Here is an 11159-nt window from a genome sequence, read left to right as displayed (position 1 = left end):
CATTTAACAAGCACAACAGGGCTTTATGTGGAATCATGGTAAACCTATTGAACATTCGACCTGTCCAACTTGACCATAGAAAATTATAACACATCGATTTCTCTAACCGTAATCAAAGACCTATCTAAGTAAAAAGACATTTTCCCATGACTGGCCTCTTCACATGTAATCATTAACGGCCCACATAATCCCACCACAACAATGTGAGTTTCCCCATCTGATATGTTCTTGAGAACAAAAATATAATAAGATTATTATATCCAAAAAAAAAAAAAAAAAAAAAAATATATATATATATATATATATATATATATATATATATATATATATATATATATATATATGTATACTGATCTTTTTTTTCGTAACACTGGTTGTTTTTGCCTCAACAAAATTTCAGCCCATGTAGGCCAACCTACCCCAAATATATATATATATATATAAGAAGGACAGGACTATATTGCCTATCACTGCTCATAGCTCAATTTTTGCCAAGTTATTAATCTATGAAAGCTTACCGTAACTTATTCTCTACTATTTTCAACAGTAACTGAGTAGACGACCATCCTGTAGGCTATCTTTGTCGGATTGTATAATAATTTGCTAAATGGTATTATGACTGCGTATAGCGCTATAGGTTGTGTTAGTTTCTAAATACAGTGCTCTTTGCGTATTTTCACATCGTTTGCTTATCTTGTATTTCCAGTGGCCATTTGTAGCCAATACTCTGTTGTCAATTGTTGGAATTGGCCCGAAAGCTCTTTTTCGATGGCAACGTAAACTTGCAGAGTCTCCCGAGAACGTCCATTGTTAAATAGCTCAGGGCCGCGTTGCTACCATACATATCCTTCGTCACTAGCGACTATTATTGTTATTGACTTCCTCCTCGAGGTATCCTCTTCCCATTTTCAGAAGTTCTCTGCCGACACCATCATACAGAAACGGTGAAGTACAGCTAAGAGGCAACGAAAGAGGTGAGCGAACGCTTGGAAGACAAGATGGGGACTCGTTTGGATGCCAAGACTACGAACGGTTGCTGCTAGGTCAAGCTCTGCATGCTGTGTCTTCAATGTTGAACGACGTACACAAATTACGACATAGGAGAATATGCTGTTCATTTGGCATTGCTGTCGCACCTCGCACAAAGGAACGAGGCGGTTAATTTAGCAGTGAAAAAATCACATTTGCTTCACAGCTAGAGAACCAAATGCAGACGTTTCTAAAGCGTCCTACTTTCCCCTACGCACCACCGGCTAGCGTAAACCGAAACACAGAACACAAGTACGCTGCGGTAAAACTATAAGCGACTGAACATTACACAGCGACCAGTAAACGTAACGTTAATAAAATGAATTTGTTATTATCCTTCTAGCGCTGTCGTGATGGGAACATAGTTGCCCATATAATCAGACAAGACTACAGGCGCAGAAGGCACAATAAAAGAACTCACTATACGAAGATACCAACAAATCATTTTTCGTCTTCCTTATCATTTCGTTATTCTCACCTGTTAACTACCAAAAACATCAATATTCTGTCGAAGGTTTGTGGTCTAGAGACGATTGCATTTCAAACCCTTTTTTTCGCAAATCTACTAAAACTCAAGCATCTAATTTGAAAATAGCTAATACCACTTTGATAAGTGACGCGAAATGATCTCTAATGAACTGGTTCAGAACAAAGCTTCAAAGAACTCTGCAAATCTCGGTAAAATATGATCCGAAAATCGTATAACGAGCATCTACCGGGAAAGCTAATGCACATTTTTACACGAATCCGTTCTTTTAAGCAGGTGCACATTCCCAGCTTCACAGTACAATATTTCTAGTTAGTCACCATAAAATGTTCTCGCTTTGAAACCGTCCCTCGTTGCGTTCCATCACCGTTGGATGAAGATACCGAGTCATTTCCGGATACCGAAGCCTAAGAACGCTTTTTCCTCACATATACATACAGACGCACAAACCCCGACGACGAACTCTTCAAACGATCCACTGAACAGTCTTGCATTGCGTCGCGAGACGGAAGGACGAGTCTATTTTTTGCTTGAAAAATTTACCCACGACACCAAGCAGGGAGGCAACCATTTCCAACTCTAAACTTGTTGACATAAACGTCTGCTGCCTGAACGACAGCATCAGGATGCGGCGTTTATTTTGTACCTAGAAAACGGCAAACAGCTAGTCCTGTACGAGTTGCTTGAAGAGCCCAAAGAGCGCTATCATACTGGCTAGCGGCGTTCCGTACTGAGTTAGCGCCAGAAGTATTGGGCCTTCACATCGGCGGTCACTTCATAATCGACAAAAGAATTGACAGAGTTAAGCAGATCAAGGAAAGCGAGAGCGAAGAATGTTGAAGGAGCGCCGAAAAGGGTTCCTTGGAAGATTGGGAGTCTTTGCCGTGATCCTATTTAGCATATCGGTTTGCTGCGTCAGACCTAGAGCATCCATCGATACCGAAACCGCTGTAACTATATTGAAACGGCAGAATTTGTGGAGGAGAAGCAGGATGATAAACCAGGCTGACTGTAAATGCTTCAGCAACTGTTGCATTGTTTCTCTGTTGAATTTTTAGCCAGAATCGTTGTAATGCTATAACACATCTTCGCAAGGCTAGAACTACGCGTTGAGTTAAATCGGCTATATTTGCGCTTTCCGTTTGTTTCCATTTTTTTTTGTAGTTTTGTAGTTTTCATTGCCAGCTGTTTTAGATCTCCATCTGCAATGTTGCAGATGGCTATAGAACCACCTTCTCTAATATTTACTTCACTCTCCCGTTGTTTCCGTACAAAGTGCACCTCTACATGCGTTTCATTGTAGCCTCATGTAATCTTCAAAACAACATCCGAAAAGTAAAGGTTTAAATAGATGGGGTTTATTCCTCCTCGGATTTGTTATTTTAACAGAGATATTATATTAATCGCGATTATTTTATAGGTATTGATACTATTTTAGGGAAAAGAGGAAGAAAATACATAAAAAAAAGACGTCTAATGTTGTTAAGATTGGATACAAGATGTGTGCACCAGATTTTCAGATGCGAGACTAGGTGTACTTTATCTTTAAAGTAGGTCCATATAACCCAACACTGTTCCCAAAATGTATAGGCTCCGCTTCTTGATAACACTCGTCTGTAACCTCTAAACATTCAAATTGTTTTTAGACTTAGATATCTACGTTAATAGAATTACTACGATTCAGCCCGTGGCAAACTTAATTTTACAAAAACGATAGTCTAAGTATCTATCTGCTGTACTTGAATGATAGAGTCAGCTTAACAATGTGGTGTAATTAAGTTAAGAGAGAAAGTTTTACTAGACCGAATTCCCGACAAACGGCCTTAAACTATCTTCACACCATCATACTAGCATAATACGAGGCTTGGAACCTTAGATCAACGGAACAGTAATTTCTTCAATGATGATAACCGCTTTCTTGTATCAGATCTTGTAACAGAGATGTACCCATAGCATACAGAAAGCGCAGCATGTTCACCCTGACTGGCATATGCGAACAGCGGGTACTAATTCTGGGTTTCTAAAAAAAATGCCATTTTAAAGGTCTAAACCACATGAAATTTTGAGGTTAAACAATTAACTTACGTATAGCACTTAGTTCACATACCGTACGTAAATCGGCTAGACTTTTGACAGACTGCAGAGGGTAGTGCTTCAAGTTTTCAATGCCGTTTGTCTTCTCAGAATAATTTATTGCACATTTCATGTGACGATGCTAAGAGCGGCTCGTTTTCATATAGAAAATACGAGCTTTTATTTGCCTATATTCATTTTTTATTAATCCTTATTACGGAATCAATAAATAAGAAACATATACTCATGAATAAATTTTTTTTCTCATATATCGAAACCTTACGATAACTCTGAAATATGATTTATGTCTTTGGCCAAACACTACAACGTTTACATGATTCTCATTGTAACTGCGTAAAGTTTCTCTTTATCAGTTTGCTTCATCATCATCAGAGGATCGCTACGTCCTGATGCAGAGTGCCGCTGCACAGAAGTTTTAACAATCTAACGTATTCGCCTTAACGCGAATACGTTAAATTGTTTGACCTAGAATTAAATACAATATATTGAGTCAGTTATGCTGTTAAATACTGTGGACCTAGGCGATAGTGCCTTTGGAAGAAGACCACTTATTGTTATAGGTTACATATCGATTTTTTTAATAAACAGCGTTCATTTTTGCAGGAGAAAATCAAATAAGATATAATTTTGTCATATTCTAATTGATTTCTTTCTTTCATATGACCATTGGGAATCCGGAACGTAGTGATGATTACACATAATTCCGTTTCTTGGAGCGACATGTCATATACGAACAGCGGCGCATCAAGTTAACTTACCTCGAGAAAATACGTCGTACAGATGTCTCAAACATGTTTAAATGGATTTTTGACGTTGCCTATGGTAAATACAGTATTATTTTTTTTCTAACTTGCGAAAATTAAGTTCAGGCTTCTCAAAAAATTAGGATAGAAATCATGCAACTGGATAGATTCTACCGTAGGAAACAAGAAACTCACATTTAAAGTCAGTTAAATTTCGATCGGAAACGGATCATTTACTTGCCTGTATTTCAACATCTGTTTACAACGTCAACAGGAGCCAAGGTGATGTTACGTTCGGTCGATCGATCTTCTTAGCCTCATGGGAGGTGATAATCATGGTAGTGAGAGATCTATTTGACCTGTTTGAAAATACGTCCATATGACAGCCGAAAAGGCAATTGAATACATATTGGCTTGGTTCTAGAAGAGTTGGTGAGCTCCGTTCACGTGTCACCTAGAATACTATTTATAAATGACGCGATCCTTTGATTCAGCCTATCGACTTGCTTCGCACTATACCACTGCACAATCACGGGACTTTTTTTTTTTTATAGAGATCAAGTCTATAAGCTTAGAATTCAGTGAAGTCATGTGAAAACCAATGGTTACATACATACGATTGGTACAACAGTGATCACCTGAATTTCTTTTAAAGTAGTTTTAATTAAAAACGAAGTTCAACTGCTCACCGCTATATGTATCATATATTGGACCACCCACTTGCACATGACTAGACCTCTTCTAAGCTCATATACCTGATCTTAATAGAAAAGGGTACGTTTTTAAATGTAGAAGTTACGATCACTACCCATATAGGAGGTGCTTGCCTTCATAATCATGGGAAGCACAAGAAACAAACAGCATGCCTGAGGAGCGGACCGATAGGTCGACTCAAAGCAAGTTTCAACGAAAACAGTTTTGCAAACGTTTGTCATAGAGAAGACGTAATTACTCCGTATTTAACATTAATTTTGGATGTTTGATAAGAAATTCGGTGGACGGTTGTATATTGACATCTATATAAATAAATATTTTTAGTATTCGGACCATGTGCGACATGTTGAATGGAAAGCAAAACGCCGTATACATCGTGAGATTATACCATAAAAGGGATTCAATAATTCCCTCTTTGAATGACGGCAAGCAATATTATATTAACTTTTTAGAGCATACATTATAAGTTCAGATACGATGTCTGGATTTTGATTTCGGCAGACTATCGATATGGCAAGAGGTAAGTTACGTCGCGAACTTTCCTGCTTTTGGCTCAAACGAACAAACAAATTAACACGCGAGCCGGCTCCAAAAGTGAACAACTTATAAAAATTATATACATAATGTGCTATTCAATAATTTATATAACAAATATCAATAAACATACAAGATTCTGCTTACCGAATCGGTAGGCCGAAGCGAATAGGCAGCGTCATAGCAGAAAATTGATATTTCCTCTTATTTTTAGTACCGTGTGTATCTGCTGGAGGGCTGCGTGTGCTAGCCGCTATCTAATTAAAAGAGGCAGCAATTTAGATACCGAAATATGTCATACGCTCTTAATTATCTATGTGTACATATTCAAAGAAGTCTTTCTAATTATCTTTGGGTGTATCTGATTAGGTTTTAACATAAGTACACTTATTATTTGTTAAGAACTTTTATTCCTCAAACACCAGTGTATCGTGTCTTAGACTACATACACGTTCATATTAGGCAATTGCTTTTGCAACTCCTATTATATCATTGTTACATAATAAAACCTATTAATATTCGTTTATTGAGCAGTTCATGTATAGATTATTAAACTACAACAATTCATTGAAAGCTCATTGTTGTCTCGCACAATTTGTATTTTCTAAGTGACGTGTCTGCATTGTTGAATTGGGTTTCTGTTAGCTTTCTCTTCCTTTTGCTACTGAGGGATTCAATTCATTATATATTTACCTATCTATCTATCTTTCCGCTGGCAATGTAACAACAGCTTCTTCAATGGGTGCCAGCCCAATCGGGACCATCGATCGATAAACTGTTTACGAAGGGAAATGGCTGCTTCCAACACTGACATAGTGTAATCCGTCGCACAGAAAGGACATCGTTCTATTGTGCGGGAGTAACAGTGGGAAAGAGCAATGAGAAATGAGCAAGAGTCTGCCGACTACATCGACTGCAGGCAACAGAGAAAAAATGGTCACGACGAGACCTATGAAGATAATAATAATAATAGTGATCATAATAATGGCAGGAACAGTACGCGATCCAGTTGCCTTCTGTCGACAATACGATCGACAGCAAACAAAGATGCAACTGGATGCGGTCTCTAGTAGTTCTCTGCAGTTTACGCCTGGCTCCTCTCCTCTGGCCGTAAAAACAGCGCTGGCTGGGAAACTCGCTCTCCAAAATTTTCTGTCTGCTTTGATCCCCGTAATCTTGCTCTCTTGAAACAACTGCTAAGACTACAATGACTATCAGCGCAATTACGCCAGCTGATACTACCAGTTCTCCTGTTGTTGTATCCTACCGGTGCAAGTAGCTGTGCAGTATCGCACTGTTCCTTCCTACGTACGTTTGTAAAGACGATCCTGCTGCCTTGGAAAATTGCTAAGAGACATGTTACACTTGTGAACTTCTAGGATCTCCAGAGTCCCGTGCGTCTTACTGCAACAAAAAAGTAAAAGTGCAAATGCGAGTACAAGCAACACTCTTAGTAGCAACAAGAGCTGTGGGTAGCGCTGGCAGCGATGCCGCAACGGGGCCAGTGTGCCAGGGCATGGCCGATCGGCGTATGACTACGGGCGGGGGGTCAGAGGAGGCGATGGGAACCGCCTGCTGCAGTCGAGCGAAGACGCAGAGCGAGCGGTTTTTCCATTGCTCAAGAAACTAACGCAGGGGCTGGATGGGAGAACAAGAAGGCTGAAACGCGGTAGCTTTTTAACGAGAACTTCTGTCCGAAGGGAATTTCTCTCCCTTCGCCGACATGAAACAGCCAAGGTACAGTTAGCAACAGCTTTAAACAAGGCCAAGGCGCTTCTTATTTCACCAATCGTTGTTGTTGTTGTTGGTGTTGCTGTTCTTAGGAGGTATGTTTTCGAGGGCGGCATCGAGTGCTAGGGAACAGAATGTATCGGCGTATAACAAGGTTTTTCCATAACCAGCTCTATTGTTAAAGCTTGGCGATAATGTGCTTTGTGTTTGCATTTCAGGTTTTTCTTATGCTAGTCCACGTTCATTAGTAAAAGCAATGAAGCAACCGATACACATGTCCAGAACCTGCTTACCTTGACAATTAATAACCACGCTGCCAAATAGAGGATGAGTAACTTTTACAGGTGCTTACCTTGCTTACGATACGTCATTTATCATGTTACGGTCTACGTGTGGCCGCATGGGCTTCTTAGTAGTTAATCGATTTTTGCTTTATCAGACAGCATGTCATTACTAACATGCATTTTGCTAATGTGAAATTGAGGGTCGAGGCTGACATTTGAAGGAGCAAACGTTTCTCTATGCACATGATAAACACATGTTTATACATGAAAGCGGAAACATTTTATACCAATATATACCGAACCTTGCAACAAAAGCAACCGAGGTACAAGGGCAAAATCTTACCAAAAGATCGAGTTTCATTTCATGGCTTTAGTAAATAGTTCTGACGAATCTAACATCATCAACTGTCATCTTAACATCTGACGAAGATGTTAAGTTGACGAAGTCGATAGTTAATGATAACAAGGTGGTCTTCTACTTGTTCCATAAACTGAGCCTATTTAACCGTGAGATCTCTTGCCTAAAGCTATCCGCCGAGTTAGATGGAATAGCGATCTCCTACTATTACCGGGCGAACTACTGCAACGATATTAAATTCCTAAAACCGGAAGCAATCCATCGTAAACTGTAGAAAGGATTGCTTTGAAATTTATATATATATATATATATATATATACAAAATCACATGATCATAACTATTTTGTGAAGTTGAACGAACATAAAGACGAATGTCTGTTTTTCCGAAAATTTCATACAGCATCAAATATATTATTTTTTATAAAAGGAAAATTGGAAAATGTTAGTCTCAGTATTTGGTATATATACCTTAGGTAATGTATTAGCTTATATCATAAGTAAGGAAGTCTTTTGTATTTAACAACGGCACTAATCCTGTTTTTGTGCACCTCATTTGGTCTCTGGTGCATTTAGACTTAGTTTTTAATAACATTCTGTATATTCAAAGAGCCTGGCAGCTATTTAGTGTATGTGGTTCATATTTGTAGTCAATTCATTCGCTATTCGCTATCTTCTTCTTAGTTATAAAACTCTTGCTATACACGACATAATATTTCGGGCTACCTCGAAGACCCCTTTACTTCGGCAAAAACCGAAATATAACAGCTGCCGAAAATACACTTTTTTGCCACGGGTCATCTGTCTTCGAAGCCTGAATGAAGGGCTTATGTTCCAATTTAGAACTAACAACACATATCAACATTAGTAAATAATTTAACAATAAGAATTACAGGATCATAACGAGAGCCTTTTCTGCTATGCGAGTCTGTGCGTATCCATGTTGTTATGCTAAGCGTTTTACAAGAAACACTAACCTTACAATTTGGTCACTTGCACCGTATTTGTACCGTTTCCGCGTAGTGCTTATTTATTCTGTAAACGACGATCTGAAGTTCTATTAAGGAACCAGTTTTTATTTAAAACTGGTTCATCTTGTGGCCGTTGCGCCGTCACTTTAAACCGATGCCGACTCGAGCTACCGCTTCAAGACATACTTTCCTGAGATTTCCTTCCCGTGAACGCAACACGAGCATTGAGACGATGAGATTGTATCCAATATTCAGCCTTCGCTTACCGTATCATGACGCTGGAGGACCACTCGGACGATATCCAGGACCTTGGTCAACAATATTACAAATCACTAATCTAAGTACAACAAAAAGTCTTCTACGGGATAAAGTCCCGCCGGGATCCAATCTAAAAGCATTACTGTTCAGTAACAAATTTACTTTTTTCCTTAAAATCCGTATAATAAGACCACGCCTAAGAGAAATTATAAGGCTAATACGAATGTCACCTATTGGCGACAAAATTGGAATTCTAGTTGTCCTGGGTGCCGCTGCGTCTGAAAAGCGATTTCATTGGCCACAACCTTTTGAAAATTTTCTACAGTGTTACTACTACAGCTGCTACTGATGTTTTCCAAGACATTCGCCACTCCCTCTGCGCTTGCTCTTCCTGCTGATTTCCCAGACGGTTCCCTTGACGATAGTAGTTTCAGGAAACAAGTCGGGAGGCAGACTTCTCAAATTCGCTGTTTCCAATTTTACCGTTCGAGTGTACGAAATTAAACGTTTCCTCCTTGACACGTTGCACCTTGGAACACTCGACTCCGTTTAACACGACGTTCAAGGTACTACGGCCTCAAAACTACTCTAATTTCCCGGAAACTAAGGATTAGCCAGGGTTGTGCCCGATTCTTTCAATGCCTCCGTCACACTCGGCGAAAGATGGTTACGATACATTTACCGGCCGTTTTTTCCTTTATGGACGCAAGTGCGTGCCTCATATAGTTTTACATACATACGTTTGAATGTACTCACCTGAACGTAGCATGTTCCAAAACTCATAAGACGTTATGCGATGCTAGCTAGGATTCTCCGCTTCTTGAGTGACTGCGAGTATTATCTTATGCTTTGTTTTCACTGTACATATATATATATTCCTTACTTGGAGTACGTCAATTTTTCCGAACTGTGTGTAGGCTTGTAAAATACATGATCAAAAAATGCCCGTTCAAATTAAAGTAATTTTGAAATGCACGGTGCAGACTGAGACCTTTCCAGCCATAACACTGAAATAGGAAGCAGCTGCGCCTATGGTACTGCAGAGTCAACGCGACATCTTAGCAAAGCGAATGTAACGATACGCGCGCTCAAAAAACGTAAAGTCTGCGCTTGTAGTTGATACTGAAAGCTCAGGTACTTAATAAATTACTCCAGCAGAAAACGTAGCTGTAGTTCTCTTGTGTACGTACATAAAACACGTCAATGTTAAAAGAATCGATTTAGTAAATACCATTTTAGAAATGTAATTTGCGTATGAGCCTTCAAAAAGTAGCTTTGTAACTTTTTAGCTTCCAAATAACGAGAGATTTACGTTAACCTAAATAGCGATGGAAACATGGTGTGGTTTATTACTTCCTAGGCTTTCTTCCTAGATACGCGAGCTGATATAGTCAGCAACCGATACAGCCTGCATGCAATATACCTGTTGGGTTTGCTAGCTTGCTGATTCTCACTCGTCCATGATAGTGGTCCATAACTGTACATATGGATAAATTTCGAAGCCCTTTGCTTGGTCTGGGAAAAACAAATGCGCTCCTTTATCTTGTAACTGCGTTATCATTATCAGAATGACCTTTGTAAGCAGGTTCGTCCAACTGAATCTGACGAAACAGCTTTATCTTTCCAAAAATACCTCATGCGCATCTAACCCGGCACCTTTTTTTCGACGAATCGGAAATTGATCCTTACATGTAGCATGCAGATCACCTCAGCATAAGATTCCTTCAGGCAAGACGCCAACCTAAACATAGTTTCAGTAGACGTATCCAAAAGTTGAAATTTTTATAATAAATACGTTATACGTATTTAATTAAGTCAAAACATATATATTTGAAACCATAGGTTTCGATTATTATTATTATTACTCGTTCCATTACGATTATAAACCCGGTCTGTTTCCGAAACGTTACGAAGGCTTAGAGTTTCAGGAACTCTAAGCCTTCGTAACGTTTAAATTTA

General features: G+C 39.1%; 1 protein-coding gene and 1 long non-coding RNA gene across 7 annotated transcripts in view; one reads left to right on the top strand and one right to left on the bottom strand.

Annotated features, from left to right (window-relative positions):
- The window catches only part of LOC147757562 (uncharacterized), a 25327-nt gene extending 20585 nt beyond the window's left edge, over nucleotides 1-4742 (top strand). For 2 of the 3 annotated variants that reach the window (XR_015320959.1, XR_015320958.1), the window contains 2 exons: nucleotides 4296-4432; nucleotides 4628-4742. The gene's annotated coding sequence lies outside the window, so the exon portion shown is untranslated. Of the gene's footprint in view, nucleotides 1-912; nucleotides 2790-4295; nucleotides 4433-4627 lie in introns of those variants that run through there. The other variant, XR_015320957.1, reaches the window with a different exon arrangement.
- The window catches only part of LOC111244240 (uncharacterized), an 8657-nt gene continuing 1276 nt past the window's right edge, over nucleotides 3779-11159 (bottom strand). The window contains exons 3-8 of one of the 4 annotated variants that reach the window (XR_015320960.1): nucleotides 10624-10941; nucleotides 8949-9250; nucleotides 5749-5858; nucleotides 4595-4815; nucleotides 4369-4427; nucleotides 3779-4075 (exon numbers count right to left, since the gene is read on the bottom strand). This is a non-coding gene — a long non-coding RNA (uncharacterized LOC111244240). The remainder of the gene's footprint in view (nucleotides 4076-4368; nucleotides 4428-4594; nucleotides 4816-5748; nucleotides 5859-8948; nucleotides 9251-10623; nucleotides 10942-11159) is intronic. The other 3 variants (XR_002670807.2, XR_015320961.1, XR_002670808.2) reach the window with 3 other exon arrangements.

Source organism: Varroa destructor, unplaced genomic scaffold (genome assembly GCF_002443255.2).
Source record: "Varroa destructor unplaced genomic scaffold, Vdes_3.0 BEIS01000002.1, whole genome shotgun sequence".
In the NCBI taxonomy this organism is placed as follows: domain Eukaryota; kingdom Metazoa; phylum Arthropoda; class Arachnida; order Mesostigmata; family Varroidae; genus Varroa; species Varroa destructor.
The sequence above is the reverse complement of the archived record's forward strand: the minus strand, read 5'-3'. Positions and strand labels throughout refer to the sequence as shown.